The sequence below is a fragment of the Macaca nemestrina genome, chromosome 1, assembly GCF_043159975.1.
Source record: "Macaca nemestrina isolate mMacNem1 chromosome 1, mMacNem.hap1, whole genome shotgun sequence".
Taxonomy (NCBI): domain Eukaryota; kingdom Metazoa; phylum Chordata; class Mammalia; order Primates; family Cercopithecidae; genus Macaca; species Macaca nemestrina.
This window is the reverse complement of record NC_092125.1, coordinates 1,896,901-1,907,261: the sequence shown is the minus strand read 5'-3', so window position 1 is coordinate 1,907,261 and position 10,361 is coordinate 1,896,901.

Sequence of the window (10,361 nt, the reverse complement as noted above, 5' to 3'; positions counted from 1 at the left end):
ACATTAGAAGTAACAGGTGAAACTGATTGTAATAATTTATTTAACCCAATATATTCAAAATATTATCATTTAAATGTATGATCAATATATTAATGAACTATATAATTTTCGGTAGTCAATCTGTGAAACTCACTCTGTATTTCACCTTCCCAGCACGTGTCAGTTCAGCCACATTTCAGGCCCTCAGTACGCACACAGGGCCAGTGGCTGTCACACTGACCTGCAGCCCTGAGGGAAGTGAAGGGTCTGAACCCTCATTTCCTTCCAGAAGTGAAAGATCGGTGCCTCCTTATCTCTCCCCAGGCCAAAGGCTGAAGGGACAAGGCCCTAGAAACAAGGGCTGCAAAAAGAGTGTCCACAGGTGGACCACTGCTGCCCCGCCTGCTGTCCATCTTCCTTCCAAAAATCAGACAGTGAAAAAAAGAACAATGGAGCCCCCAGGAGGACCTAACCTCAAGTCTTCAGGTCTTCCACAGCTTTGCCTTCCAAAGTTTAGATATAGAGAAAATAGATTAAACAAACTTCTGATATTGGTATTTGGCCTTGGCCCTAATGAACAGGCTATTGGTTGTCTTTTTCCCCCTATGGTGTGGGAGACTGGGTGAATTTATGCACCAATCACATGTACACATGTCTACCTGTATCTTTACATAACTCACCACCGTCTAACAAGAGATCCAAATTTAAATAAAGGGAAAAGAAAATCAATACCTATAGGGTGTCTACTGTTTGCAGGTACCTAGTAATCAATCTCTCATTGAATTCTGACAACCTGTCTGTAATGGGCGTGTGTATTAGTTAGTTAGTGATGCATAAAAACCACCTGAAACTTACTAGCTCATGATTCAGCTGGTCAGCGATTTAAGCTAAACTCAGCTGGGCAATTCTTTTGGTCTCAGCTGGGATCCTTCAGACATGTGTGGTCAGATGCTGATTGCAGCTGTTTCTAGGGGTGAGTTGCCTGTCAACTGGGGCACCTTCTTCTTCTCCATGTGGTATCTCATCTCCCAGCAAGTTAACATATGCTTATTATCACAGAGATAACAGGATTCTGAAAGAAAAACAAAAGCACTCAAGTTTTGCGCCTAGGTCCCAAACTAGCACACTGTTATATGTTCAGTTTTCTGTTGACCAGAGCAAGTAAGACTCCAAACATTTTGAAATACAGATTTTGCCTTTCGAAGGGAGCAGCTATAAAAGCACTTTGCAAAGTACGTGTATACAGGGAGGAATGAAGAATTTTTGCAATCAGTATCATTATGCCTTTTCTTGCAGATGAGGTTTATATAAGTGTTCCTAGTCAAGAAACTTCCAAAACCCCACAGCTACTAAGCAGCTGGGTTGGGATACACAATCAACTGTAACTCCAAAACCTGTGTACCTCCATAGACCATACTACTCATGCAACAAGGTTCTAGAGAGTTATACTTCTGCTGTCGAAGCAGAATTCTTTGATATTTGTGCCCATATGGTACTGTTTATCATTGGCATAACCCCTCAAGGAACTGCAGAAGCATGTCGGAAGGATATGGAATATTTTGGAAAATAGCTGAGGAATGAGTTCAGGAAATCAAAGCCAAACAACACATTATTTATTTTTCATCACAGGAGACTTTGAAAACATATAATGTATTCCATATATCTGCAAATTCTTTTCATCATTTTTGGGTATTTTTAGGCCGCTTATGATTTTTAACACAGACTAAAACTGCTGTGCCTGAAATAGCCTCTTATTCTGAAAGCAAGTGACGTAAAGATAGGTCTGCTGATAAGACATTTTCTCCTGCTGCAATTCAGCAAAGTATCTGAGTATGTCTTAAAGTTTTCCTTAGATTTTTAACTGCCTATAAACTGGCCAATTTATAGGCAGTAGCTCAGAAGTGTAGATGGTCCCACAGGGCTTGTGACTGGCATCTGGGTTGTTCAGACTTCTTTATATATTTTCACTAACAGTTCTTTATTAACTATGTTTTTGCAATTATTCCATTTCATTCAGCAGCTTGTCTTTTCATTGTCTTAACATTATCTTTTGCAAAACAAGATTAAAGTCCAATTCATCAATTTTGTCATTCAAGAATCATGCTTCTGGTGTTGCATCTGAAACCTTATTGTCAAACCCAAGGTGTCCTAGAGTTTCTGTTGTCTTATCTTCTGGAAGTTTCAAATTTTGCATTTCACGTTTAAGTTTTTGATTCATTTTGAATTAACTCTGTGAAAATGGCAAGGTCTTTGTCTCATTTATTTCTTTGCGTATAGACGTGTAGTTGTCAAGCCATATTTGTTGGAAAAAACCAGTTTTCATTAAATTTCCTTTACTCCTTTGTCAGAGATCAGTTGACTGTATTTTGTGGGTTTATTTCTGAATTTTCTATTCTGTTCTATTGACCTATTTGTCTATTCTTTCCCAAATACCACACTGTCTTGATTACTATAATTTTATAATGAATCTTAAAGTCATGTAGTGTGAGTACTGGAAATTTACTCTTCCTTGTTCTGTTAACCATTCTGGGTCATTTGCTTTTCCATATAATTTTCAGGGTCAATTTTTCATTATTGACTACACAACTTATAAAGAGTTTTATTGGGATTGTTTTGAATATATAATTCAAATTGGGGCAAACCAACATCTTAACAATATTGAGGTTTCTTTTCCATGACATGGAACATCTCTCTATTTATTTAAATCTTTGATTTTTTCATTAGAAACTTGTAGTTTTTGTCATGAAGATCTTTGTCATATATATATGTGTATATATATATATTTTGTCTATTTTCTTGGTGCTATAAAAATGGTGTTGTTTGTAATTTCAAATCCAATTGTTCTTTATTAATGTACAGAAAATGGTTGACTTTTGTATATTAACCTCATATTCTACAACCTTTTTATCATCTTTTACTAATTCCAGCAGTTCTTTCTTCATTATTTGGAATCGTCTACATAGACAATCATATCATCTAAAAGCAAAGACAGTTTAATTTCTTTTTCCTTAATTTCAATATATTTTCCCTTTTTTTGCCTATGGTTTTTCTACAACTATTAATATAATAATCTTTGTTGTTTAGTTTTCTGATGTGATGGTTTATATTACTTGACTTTTGGATTTTGAATCAGCCTTTTCCACCTGTGATAATTCCCATGTGGGTTGTGGTGTATAATTTTTAATACATTTTTAGATTCACTTTGCTTGTATCTGTTGAGAATCTTTGCATCTATGACCATGAGACTTCTTTGTCTATAATTTTCTTTTTTTGTAATGTATCCATGTAGTTTGGTAGTAGGGTAATGTTGACCTTATAGAGTGAATTTAGAAAGTATTTACCCTACTTCCATTTTTTGGAAGAGATTGTGGCTTATTGGTGTCAGTTTTTCTGTTTTCTTTTTTCACTATTTGGCACAATTCACCAGTGAGACCATCTGGACCTCTTTTTCTTATGTAAGCAATTATTAGTTATTGATTCGATTTCTTTAATACATATAGACCTAGTCATATTGTTTATCTCTCCATGTGTGACTTTTGGGAGATTGCATCTTTCAAAGAACTGGTTTTTTTCAACTAAGTTATCAACTTTCTGGTTATGAAACTGGCCTTTTGATGTCCATGAGATTAGTAGTGATGGCCCCTCTTTTATTTCTAATTAGTCATTTCTATACTTTTTCTATTTTTCTAGCCTCACTATAGGCTTATTAATTTTATCAATGTTTATGAAAACCCAGCATTTTGTATGTTGATTTTCTCCATTGATTTCCTGTTTGCATTTTCATTGATGTCTTCTCTCATTGTTATTTTCTGTGCTTGATTTAGATTTACTTTCTTTCTCTAGTTTCCTAATGTGGGAGGTTAGGTTACAGATTTTAGATCTTTCATCCTTTCGAGCATATGCATTCAGTGCACTAAATTTCCCCCTATGCACTGCTTGTGCTGTATTCCACAAATTTTCATATGATATAGTTTTATTTTATTTCTTTCAAAATATTTAAATTACTCTAGAGATTTTTCTTTGACTTTTGTGTTATTTAGAACTTTGTTGTTTTGTCTACAATTATTTGAGGGCTTTACAACTGTTTCTGTTATTGCTTTCTAGTTTAATTTTACTATGTTTTTTGGGCATAATTTATATGTTAACTAGTCTTTTACATTTGTTAAGATGCATTTTATGGCTCAGAGTGTGGTCTCTTTTGGTGAATATTCATTGATTTTCTATGAGAATGTGTACTTGGCTGTTGTTGGTTAAAATATTCTGCAAATACTAATTAAATCCAGTTGATTGATACTGTGGTGTTAAACTATATTATTACTAATTTTCTGCCTCCTTGATCTGTCAATTACTGATAGAGGTGTGTTGGTGTCTGCCACTATCATTGTAAATATTTAATTTTTTAACAGTTTTAAAAGTTTTTGCCTCATATATTTTGATCTTCTGTTTTAGGCATATACATATTAAAGATTTAATACATTGACTTCAAGTCTTTGTCTAGTAACTCTGTCTGGGGTTTTTCAGAAATGGTTTAGCTCAAATAATCTTTTTCATTCCTCAGTCATATTTTCTTGTTTCTTCATATGCTTTGTAATTTTAGTAGTTGAAGAGTGAACATTTAAATATTTTAATGAGATAACTCGGGAAATTATTCCCTCTTCTCTAGTATTTGCTATTCTTGTTTGTGGAAGAATGTAGTTGTCTACTTTTTAAAGTGACTTTTCCAAAATATTTTTGCAGGGACTGCATTACTCGTATATAGTCACTAAAGTCTGATTTTTTTTTGCTTGTGTTCAGTAGTGTTTTGACACATATCTCCTTGAATGAGAAAAGAGAAGAAGAAATAGAGAAAAGCCTTACCTCTTCTGGTTTGTGTAAACGGTTCTGTGGAGGGGTATTTCTTTCACACTTCAGCTGTTTAAAACTCTGCTTCAGCCTTCCCTTCCCACTGAGCTAAGCCTAGAGATCAACCACTGCTGCAAATGAGTCTTCTCTAGTCTTTTCTGAAAATGTGTATTTCTTGGGCAGGCAAGGGCCTTTCTCAATTCTTCAGCACACAGAGAAATTGTAACATACAAATGCAATAATTTGCAAATAAGATCTGTTTTTCTCCCTCTGAAACCAGACTCTTGCATAGGGAACCCAAGCTGCTGCCGAAGACTGACCCTGAGAAAGGGAGGGGTTTGGGCAAAGACAAGTAAAAACTCTACAGTACTTTTCTCCTATTTTTCTTTGTTTTCCTTGAGTCTGCATTCACATGATCACTGTAAAGCTTTGATGGTTTTCAAGAGTATTGACAAAGTTGTTGCTGATAGTTGTGCCTTTTTTTTTTTTTTTTTTTTTTTTTGTGAGACGGAGTCTCGCTCTGTCGCCCAGGCTGGAGTGCAGTGGCCGGATCTCGGCTCACTGCAAGCTCCGCCTCCCGGTTCCCGCCATTCTCCTGCCTCAGCCTCCCGAGTAGCTGGGACCACAGGCGCCCGCCACCTCGCCCGGCTAATTTTTTGTATTTTTAGTAGAGACGGGGTTTCACCGTGTTCGCCAGGATGGTCTCGATCTCCTGCCCTCGTGATCCGCCCTTCTCGGCCTCCCAAAGTGCTGGGATTACAGGCGTGAGCCACCGCGCCTGGCCTAGTTGTGCTTTTTGTTTATGTTTCTGTGCAGTGACAGGTGTGTGGAGTAGCTCACTCTGCCGTTTTGCTGATGTCACTCTCTCCGGACTTTCTATCCTGTATCATTTATCTAAACGACTTTTCCTTGTGCCTTTACTAACTACATTATCTTGTTTTTTGTTGCTTTGATGCACGTTTTGAAATTGCGAAGTTTGAGTCCCTCTGCTTTGCTTTTTTTCAAGATTGTTGGGATATTCTGAGTTTTTTGTAATTTCATATGTAAATTTCAGCATCAACTTTAAAATTTCACAAGGTAGTCACCTGGAATTCTGATAGGGATTGTATTGAATCTGTAGATATTTTGAAGTTATTGCCATCTTAATAATATTAAGCCTACTAATCCATAAATGTGGGATTGTTTTCCATTGATTTACAGCTTTAGCTTCTTTCAACAAGGTATGTAGTTTTCCGAGTCTATGTTTTGTACTTCTACCATTAAATGTATTCCTATGTATTTATTCTTTGGATGCTATTATAAATGACTTTTTTTCTTAATTTCATTTTTAGATATTTCTTTTCAAGTGTATAAAAGTGAAATTGATTTTTGTATTTTAATTTTGTAACTCTAGTGTTGGTAAACACATTTTCATCTTAGTTGCTGTCAGGTTTTATATTATGAATGTTTCTAAGAATATCTCTGTTATATATATATCTATAGCTATATATATCTCAAATATATATATATTTATATAGCTATATATATTTCAAATATATATATATATATTTGAGACAGAGTTTCGCTCTTGTTGCCCAGGCTGGAGTGCAATGGCGTGATCTCAGCTCACTGCAACCTCCACCTCCTGGGTTCAAGCAATTCTCCTGCCTCAGCCTCCCAAGTAGCTGAGAGTACAGACAGGCATGAGCCACCACGCCTGGCTAATTTTGTGTGTTTTTTTTTTTTTTTTTTTTTTGAGACGGAGTCTCGCTCTGTCGCCCAGGCTGGAGTGCAGTTGCGCGATATCGGCTCACTGCAAGCTCCGCCCCCCGCCCCCCCCCCCCCCCCCGGGTTCCCGCCATTCTCCTGCCTCAGCCTCCCGAGTAGCTGGGACTACAGGCGCCCGCCACCTCGCCCGGCTAATTTTCTTGTATTTTTAGTAGAGACGGGGTTTCACCGTGTTAGCCAGGATGGTCTTGATCTCCTGACCTCGTGATCCGCCCGTCTCGGCCTCCCAAAGTGCTGGGATTACAGGCTTGAGCCACCGCGCCCGGCCCAATTTTGTGTTTTTAGTAGAGATGGGGTTTCACCATGTTGGCCAGGCTGTTCTCGAACTCCTCACCACAGGTGAGCCACCCGCCTCAGCCTCCCAAAATGTTGGGATTACAGGCATGAGCCACCCACCGCACCCGGCCCCTGTGAAGATTTTTGTGTGGATACACATTTTCAACTCATTTTGGTAAACTAACCTTTGGGAATTGGTTTGGAGTCCAGGAGACAGCTCTCTGCCACATGGGTTGAGAATAATTCACTGTGTAAAAAATCAAGTGGATGTGAGCCTGTGAGGAAGTTTGTGTAAAACCCATTTGTGTGTGTGTGTGCTTACGCACGTGCGTGTCCAGTGATTTATTAAGTATAAACTATCTCCTGTGTAACAGATCTTCTAGTAGGTTTTGAGGTGAATAAAATGGACCCACTCTCTTTGTCCACTTAAAGCGGACATTCTGGAAAACAGGAAATGAGAGCTATAAGGAGAATACACGCGTATCAGATGGTAGTTACTGTTAAATGAGAATAGTGTTAAAGAAAGCAGAGGCCTGGGTTGTGTGGTCTATCTGAGCATCTATTGGTGTCTTTGAGTGATTGTCTCTGAAGGTTAGTGAGTAACAAAGTCTGTGTAATCTGTGTCTGGGGAACTACGTATGTTTGTCCTTTAATAAAACTGGCATACATATATATACATATATTTTTTTATTTTTATTTATTTATTTATTTTTTGCCTAATTTACCGGATAGCACCTCCCTTCCCTTGTTGAGTAGAAGTGGCAGGAGCAGAAATTCTTGTTTGTTTCTGATTTTAGGGATAAAGCAGTCTTTTATCATCAAGTACGATGTTACGTATGGGGTTTTTAAAGATGCCTTATGGCATCTTGAAGAAGATATCTTTTATTCCTAAATTATTGAGGTGTGTTTTATTGTTAAAGGGTGTTAAATTTTGTTAAATGCCTTTTCATTGCGAGTTTTGAAAATCAACACGTTGCCCAGATGTATGATTTGTAAATATTTTCTAAAATTATATGGGTTGCCTTTTCACTCTATTGACAATGTCCCCTAAGGGATGAATGCTTTTGATTTGATGACGTCAAATTTTGGTTTTATTGTTCTTTTCCATGCTTGTTGTGTCATATCCAAGAAATCGTTGTAAAATTCAATATTGTAAAATTTTGCCCTATATTTTCTTCTAAGAGTTGTTAATTTTAACTTTTGCTGTTGAGTCTTTAATCCATTTTGATTTCATTTGTATGTGGTGAAGTTTAGGGTTCAACTGCATACTTCTAAATGGTAAATATTTATTTTCCCCCATGCCATTTTTTCCAAAGACTTCCTTTTTTCATGGTGTAATACTGGAACCTTGTTAAAACTCACTTTATTATGCATGTGAGGGTATATTTTGGGCTCTCTGTTCTGCTCCATTTGTATGTATTTCTGTCTTTGTGCTGGTGCCAGCTTTTTTGTTACTGTAAGTCTGAGCAAGTTTTACAATCAGGAAGAGTGTGACTTCCAGCTTAGCTCTTTTGAAATTATTTGTGGCTATTCGGAATTTCCTGAGATTCCATATAAATTGTATAATGGTGCTTTCTGTTTCTGTGAAACAAGACTTTGGGATTTTTATAGGGATTGCATTGAATTTGTAGACAATTTTGGGTAGTATCAACATCTTGCCAATATTAAGTTGTCCATCTCATGAACACAAGGCGTCTGTCCACTTATTTGTATTTTTTAAAATTTCTCTCAGTGATATTTTGTGTTTTCATTGTACAGGTTTCTTGCCTTTTGGCTAATTTCTAGGTATTTTATTTTTTATGCTATTGCTCAATAAATTGTTTTCTTAATTTTCTTTTCAGATTATTTGTTATTATTGTATACAAGTGTAATTGATTTCTGCATATGATTATGTATTCTGCAACTTTGCTGAATTCATTTATTAGTTCCACTTGTTTAAGGGTTTAATTGAGATTGTTGTAATGTTTTGGGCGTATTGCTAATGTGCTGTTTAAATTGGTTGTTTTTGTATGTTGAACTATTCTCTCATTTTAGGGGTAAATTTCACTTAGTCATGTTTTGTAATTCTTGTATATGCTGCCAAATATGATTTGCTAGTATGTATTTGAGAATTTTTGCACCAATATTTATAAAGGACATTTATCAACATCTTTTTTGTATCGTCTTTGTCCATTTCTGGCATCAGCACAGTTCTGGCCTCGTAGAATAAGTCTGGAAGTGTTCCCCTCTCTTCAGTTTTTTTGGAAGAGCTTGAGGAGGATTCATGATAATTCTTATTTAAACATATGATAGATTTTAGCAGTCAAACTATTTGGTCATAGGTTTCTATTTGTTGGGAAGCATTTAATTACTCCATTAATCTCCCACAACTGTTGGTCTGTTTAGATTTTTTCTTTATTATTCAGTTTCTGTATATTGTGTGTTTATAGACGTTGGTTCACCTCATCAATGTTATCCAATTTACTGCTGTACCCTTAGAGGCCTCTTAAACAACGTCTGAGGCATATAGCTTTTAAGATGGGTTCTGCTTTGATTATGTATGTGTTCTGCTGTTGTTGATGTTGTGGTAAGGTAGAAGGTGACGGGACATGGTCTACTGACCTATAATTTGGCCTCCTTTGTGGGAAGTCTGTGTCTCCCTGGATTATGACTTTCATAAGTACTTGTCAATTTTACTGACATTAGTTGGCTCAAGAATGTTAGAGGGAGACAGAATTAGGTATTTCCATTAACCAAGAATTTTGGCTCTGGCAAAATGTCAGTTAGTTTGGCTTTTGAGAAACAGGTGGTTGGTTTTTTGTTTTTGTTTGTTTGTTTGTTTGTTTTTGAAGGCTGGAACTTTAAGAACAGAATTATCTGGACATATTTGAAAATTGTTACTTTTCTCCTGCTGGAAGCAGGAGGCAATGCTGTGTTCTTCATGAGGACAGGGTTGAGAGTGTTTCTGGAGAAGAACTCATCCATCTGTGAGGACCCCTGAGAATGGATACTCTGGAGATTTTAACTCTCAAACTTAAGCAACTCACCAATTAGAGTTTAGATTTTCTTTCACTTGTACTGTTTCCCACAGAGGTTTATTATAGTTTTCTGATCAAGTAAGTTATGATTGTCTGAAAGTGTCTCTCTATCTTTCCAATTTAGAGCAGTGGTTTGCCCTGTAAACTCAATTCTCTACTGAATCTATGAAGCATTGTTGATCTCAGTTTGTTTGCTTTTTGTGCTTCTGAATGTGAATGTTGCCTTCCATGTTTGTACATGCAAGACTTGTGAGAAAACATTTTAAATGGTCCATTTTCAGCATGATAAATCTAAGCACTGGCAGCCAGCCTGCAAATGTAACAGACCGCACGGCTTATGCACCTAGAAGTTCACGAGAAGTGAACAGAATGTAGAGGAGGGGTCAGCCCATAAAAGGGAAGAAAGTTTCATTATCGGGAAATCGAAACTTAAGCAGGGAAGGGGACAGCGGTATAATCTTACAAGGGAGATAATGAAAC